This window comes from Meleagris gallopavo, chromosome 2 (assembly GCF_000146605.3).
Source record: "Meleagris gallopavo isolate NT-WF06-2002-E0010 breed Aviagen turkey brand Nicholas breeding stock chromosome 2, Turkey_5.1, whole genome shotgun sequence".
In the NCBI taxonomy this organism is placed as follows: domain Eukaryota; kingdom Metazoa; phylum Chordata; class Aves; order Galliformes; family Phasianidae; genus Meleagris; species Meleagris gallopavo.
The window spans coordinates 85,867,457-85,874,142 of NC_015012.2; positions in this window are offsets into that span (position 1 = coordinate 85,867,457).

Genomic DNA, 6,686 nt, shown 5'->3' on the forward strand with positions numbered 1-6,686 from the left:
CCCTTCCCTTTCTCAATTTCATACATGGCCATCCTATTATTCTGTTAATCTCAGTGGTTTTCCTGTTTTTTGTATTTTTTCTGTCATCCACAGCAGTGAATAGCAGTCACTGCTTCTCAGCTATTTCATACTTCTCTGTCCTTTTCCCTTTTCTATCCGTTTCCCTACTTGGGAAGATAGTTAATCCCGATATTAACATCTTGTCAGAGGAATGGCCAAGTCTATTGAAGCCAAAAGCATGCTTGTATCACAGGCATATAGAATCATTCACATTGTTTTGGTTTTAAAATTCTCTGGCCACCATGGTCATCAGAGACCTACCAAAGACATCTTATTCTACATTAAAATAACAACTTCAGTAAGTCAGAAGCATCTGAGAAAAATCTGAGATTTACTGATAGTTCTACATAAACACAAGCCAATGACTATAAAAATATACCTGTCAGTAAAGAACTCTGAAGCAGTGGATTTAACTTTAATTTAAAATCCTAATCAAAGAGAGTAAGTACCAATAGGAGTCAAGTTCTGAGTTAAGACAGAAAGCATAAAACTGAAATTTCTACTAAAATAATAATTATTTCAGTATTGACTTCAAATAGACATCCTTGGTTTCCACAAAATCTCATCTTGTGGATACTTGTGGACAGACTGCAAGCTGCCTATAAAAATGGGTGCCATAAGCAAGCAGGTCACCTGTCAGTATCATCTGATGCTGGTCATAATATCAACCAGAAGTTAAAAGAAACTAAAACTATTACCTGTGTTCAGATATTCAGGATCTTGCATAATCTGGACAAAAGTGGTAATGGCAATCTTCAGCATCTCTCACAAAACTGTCTGCAGGATATTACAAAATCAAAACAATGTTATGAAATGTAGTAGCCTGACAGATTATGCAGTGCATCATCATTTTCCTGCAGAAATCTTATACACATTATATGCAGAGTTTGACCAATATTCATATTGCTTAAGCTAACTAGACACTGCCCATTGCTTGGAACTGATGTCTAAATATTATAATACAATTTTAAAAGAATGTTTGCAGAGATTAGAAATGTGAGCAACAAAGGTGTTGCATGCATCCTTTCCTTAGAAGAAATACCTTTAATGAGAACATTTTAAACTACCAAAATATGACTCACCTAAACACAGTTGTTAGGGCAAGTCATCCATGAGAAACAGTTTGTTCCAAACTAAAAATGATATTACTATTGATAATGTCAGTGATGATCATAAACCCTGAAATGATATATTACATATATAGGGATTAAATGACAGGAGAACAAGATAGAATTTTCTAATAGGAGGAGCTCAACCATCAAATTATGCATCTGAGGGCTAATCTCTGCTGAGGTGATTTAACATATAAGCACAGAAAATGATCAGAAAGAAAGAGATGAAATATCTCTCAGTAAGACGTATTTCAAAACTTTTGGGATGTGACATTTCAGGTTAAAGCTACCAAAAATTATGAACTATTAAATTTTGTAAGAGATTGTTCTGCTTCTTAACTTCTGAATATATTGAAGAACTATTGATTAGAAGGTACATCGACAAGATGGCACCATAAAAGGAACAATTTGAGTATAATTATTAAAATTTGTATGCATACTAGCAAATTTACTTTGATCACAGTGGGAATTCAGTACAGTAAACCACCATATTTTAGAACAGATTATGCATGGGGCATTACGTTCTAAAATGTAATGGCAAACTGATATTTAATTGCAATGATTTTTGCTCTAAAAAAATTAAGAAAAACACCACACAATCTGTAAAACTTGTTATTAAGCCAGTTAATATGGCTCCCCAAATATGGGGAGGCATGGCAGGTTGATTATATCACCTTGCCACGATCTTGCAGTGGTAAATGTAATGTGCTTACTATGGTGGAGGCAACCACTGGGTGGCTTGAAACATATGCAGTACCCCATGCTACCGCCCGAAATACCATATTAGGTCTTGAGAAACAAGTCCTGTGGCAACATGGCACCCCAGATGGGACACGAACCCACAATCCTTGGCTTAGGAAAGCAACCTCCAGCACCCACTGCCAGGCAGTAAGAGACTGCCCCGCCTGGAAGGGCCAGATCCCATGACTTCCGTAATGTATAGGGATAGGTGCCTGGAATTGGAGCATTAACACTTTAACTCCCAGTACACTACATGATGTTTTGATGTGGAATACTGAGAACCAAAAAAAAAACAAACATAAAAGCATGACACATAAATAAGGCGTTTGAAGTGAATTACTGAACTACTCAAGCAACAACTTACCTTCTGGAAGATTTTTAATAATGTAAGTGATATACTGAAAGAAAATATGAGTTTATGATAAAAAAAAGTTATCCCAAAGCACTCAGATAATTACAGACATTTTGAGAACTGGCCATTATTCTGTACTAGTAGCAGGCAGCAACTTCTGTAAGTGCCATTTGAAACTATCAAAACTACTTATCAGCAAAAGTCTTTTTAAAAAGTTAAATTTAGATAAAATGAATTTTATGACCCATGGAAATTCCCACTAGATTTCTTTCCTATAAAGGACAAACAAGCCAGGCAACAATTTTGAAAGGAAGTGTTTGAGTATTAAGTGATGTATACTGCGCTGAAATTCTAGTAGGATGTGTAGAAATAATGGACTTCAAAGGTTTGCTTAGAAAAAAAGAATGTCATAGCTCTCTTGGGAGTAAAACATGGGAGGAGAAAGTTAATATAGTGACTTTGTGCAGTCTAAAACTGTCAAAGCCTGACCCCTTTAAAATAGAGCTGTCAGAACAATTAATTTCAGAAAAAAAAGAAAGTCATAATGAGGTGATAGTGAAAGAAAATCCTTTCCTCAGTTCTGAAACAAGATACGTTTTTTTGGTTTTTTTTCTGAGTGAAAAGAGTCCTAGGGGCACACTTACAATATGTATAATGTACAGTAACACTTGGAGAAGATTCTTTATGCAGAAAATGTAAGTAGTTTGGAAAGACAGAGAAGGTGACGGAAAGATCTTGTTTAATTGCTCTGAAAGCTTTTGATTTTGGAATTACTTCATTGATGGTGCTTTCTGGAGTACAGACTTTTGTCATTCAGCTCTGACAAACACTTCCTGTCAAATTCCAAACTATCTGGAGATTTCATTGCCAAAATGAGTTGTCTAAAACAAGACAGTAGCTAATTATTTGAACTTCCTATTGATCTCAAGAACAGAATATACTGATGCTATGCCCCTAATTCTCTTTACAATTCACAGAAAGCATATGTCTTCAAAAGGATCTTCTTAGGTTGTTATTTTCTCCTTATTTTCTAAATGGGAAAATGAGACGTGGAAAGTTAAGACATACAATTTTGAATATTCTGGATCTGGTTGGTCTACTGAGAATAGATCAATCTCTGTAAAACATCAATGCAGTATAGAGGTCAGCTTTACATTTTGTTTTAAAAAGAGATCTAAAAAAAAAAAATCATTTATTTAGGTTGTTTTTAATTTTGTATCACTTTTGCTTTCTCTTTTTTAAAAATTGGGATCAGCATTTGTGGAAACAAATGTTATTTGGAAATCACTTCAATCATTTGGGGAGTGGAGGGGAGATGCTGATCTCTCTGGTGACAGCAACAGGACATGAGGGAATAGCATGGAGCTGTGTAAGAGATGGATCAGGTCGGATATCAGGAAAAGGTTCTGCACCAGAGGGCAGTTGTCATGGAGTAGCAGTCACAGCTCCAAGCTGTGGAGTACAAGGAGATTTTGGACAGTGTTCACAGACACTTGGTTAGAATTTTGGGTGCTCCTGTGTGAGGCCGGGAACTGGACTCAGTGGTCCCTGGAGTTCCTTGCAGATCAGTATATCCTATGATTCTATGATAAGTAGTGTATTTTGAATGGATCTGAACAGTTAACTTGTGCAAAAGAGATAATGAAAATTTGCAAAACCATTACATGTAAGTACTCAAAATGTTACTATGTCACAAAGAGCACATTTGAAGCTGTGTATATTCTTGGAATAAATTTCTAGGCATAAATCTTCTGTTTTATTTACAGAAGGAACACTGAGCACTATCTAAACTGATTGTCAAATACATTCATGTTTGGAAAGTATTGTATTTTTTTAGATACCTCCTTCTTCCTGCAAAGAAAAAACATGCTATTTGTAATAAAATCTAATCTATTCAAATATTTGCTACTGTATTTTATTTGCCACAAGGTCTGTGCTGAAAGTGTGATACCAAATGCTAGAAAAGGGTTATATATATATTTTTTTTTTGATTGTTTTTTTAAACTGGCAATACTACTGTAATCCAATTTGTAAAGAACGTTAAAAGAAAGCTTCAGAAATTGATTTATTTCTCCCCTTAGGCTATTTTTGTGTGTTGCTTGGCTTCTAAACCACTTGTTATCATTCCATTTCCATTTTCTCTGGCTTTGTTTCACCGATTTTTGTGGAGGTGCTCTGATACTGTAATAAAAGGTGAGCCTGTAAAACCTAGGGAGTTGGAAATGGGGGTGATTTTTCAGTTATTAGTGGCTGGTCTGTGAAGAAAAAAAAGGGCTCTTCACAGACTTTTTCCTTTCCAAATTCCATTTAGCGTAGAGCCATTTGTGTTCCTATGATATGGTTCTGAGCTGTGGGGTGATTTTCGTTTTATTTATTTTTCTTTTTAGATGAAAAGTTCTTTATATTTTTCATTCCCAAACCACTCACAAGGGGCAGCATGAATATAATCTACAGTATTATGTGTGATTTAGAGTGGATTCATAAAGCAAAGTTTCAGATAAATTACATCTTCATTTACTCTGAAGTTGAATCAACTGTTGATTGCTGCAGTGTTGTTTCCAGTCTTATTTAGCTCTCTCTCTAAAGCCTTATATCTATGAAATACAAACTAGCTTCAGTACTGAGGCTGTATAAAATAGTGGGTCAGTGTACCATTTTGTGGATTAATGCAACATATCTACCTTTAAGAAGACTGAAGGTGACATCCGCATGTGACAGTAGTCAGACAAAACTCATGGAAATATAAGCTAAACTTAGTAATGCAAACAGTTTCTACAATTGTATCTTAAATTGTTTGACAAAGTGTGGATGTCGTAGAACAGAATGGCTTAGGTTGGAGGGGGCCTTACAGATCATCTAGTTCCAACCCCCAACTATAAATTACTACCAACAATGGTCTTACTGCTGTATTTTTATTACCAATTTCATCTGGCTTTTTAGTGAGCCAAAACATGTAGGGGTCTAGGCAATGGTCCAGAAGATATATTTCAGTCCATAAAAGATGTTTATGTGATTTGCTAAAATAGTATTTATTTGGAGCATAATAATTAATTAATTAATTGGACAAAATAACATTCTTATTTACATGTGTAACTCCTACAGGATGCATTTGGGTTCATATACCAGTACACTTCAAAAGTGTCTTTGGTCTAAATATCTGTGTACTATTATGCAAATGTGTGTTTTATATAGAATGTAATCCAAGACAGAAAAATTTTCTGCCTTACATTGGAAAAAAGGTTTGCTGTTAAATTAAAAATGTTGTTAGCTGTTTGTAGCTGGGAGTAGAAAAGCAGTCTGCTCATAGAATTGTTAACCCCTAACATCTGATCTTATGTAAAACGTTAGGTTCTTTTTTAAAGTACAGTCATTAGCTCTATAGTAACTGAAGTAACTTCTTTTTAATGATGTGACTTCCCATTGTGCAAGACGTTAGCAGCATGCAAGAGTCATATCAGAACTTACATGTGATCATAGTTCTGTCCACGAAATGGTGGCCATTGCAACCTTCCAGGCCTCTCTCGGCAGCTGCCATCCTTGCCAGAGCCCCGAGTCCCACCACTTTCTTGACACCTTCAGTTCCCTCACAGATTTGTGTTGGTTTGGCATTGAAAAATTCCTGTCACACTTCTCTGCTCCCGTATGAGTATCTGCTAGCTGCAGTTGCAGGCTTTGCAAGTTCAGGATTTTCTGCAGTGGATGGAGGTGCTGCTGCAGTGACAGTTACTGGTTATCTAGAGAAGCTAGCTTCTTTTTTCTTAAGTTTGTTGAAATTAAGCCTGCAGCTTCTTTCTGCTTTCTAGCTAAACACTGTGAATTTTGGTTAGGGGGACTTCCTTGGCCGTTACTGTATGAGTTTTTTGCTCCAGTTGCTTCCTTCTTCCATCTACTATGAGAATATTAATTTTGTGATCTTGAAATTAATATATAATTAATATATAGTATTATATTGACTATAGTATAGTCAAGCCAAACTCATAGGAAATATCAGGAGTTTCCACATTATCATGGAAAAAGTGCATGTGAACTTAGTTATGTGAGAGGCTTGAATTAAGAACTAGTTTTTGCCTGTTCAGAATTGAGACTGTAAATGTAAAATTTCTGGAGCAAGAACACCAAAAAAAATGATAAGCCTTTCATATACTGCATGTTGTTTTCTTTAAAAAACAAACAAACAAACAAACAAACAAAAACCACAAAACCTTTATACAAGCTTGGACTAGTGCCCCACTAATGAAGTGTGCACACCTTAACTAAATATAATTAGAATGAAAAAAGGAATAAGAAGCACCTGATGTTAATTATTAAAATGAGAAATTGAGGAAACAGGTGGGGAGATCCTGTGGTGTAGTGAGCAATAGGAGATAATTGCTGGAAGAAGAAGTCAGTGGGGTTCTTTTATTGTGGGTTTTTTTTTTTTT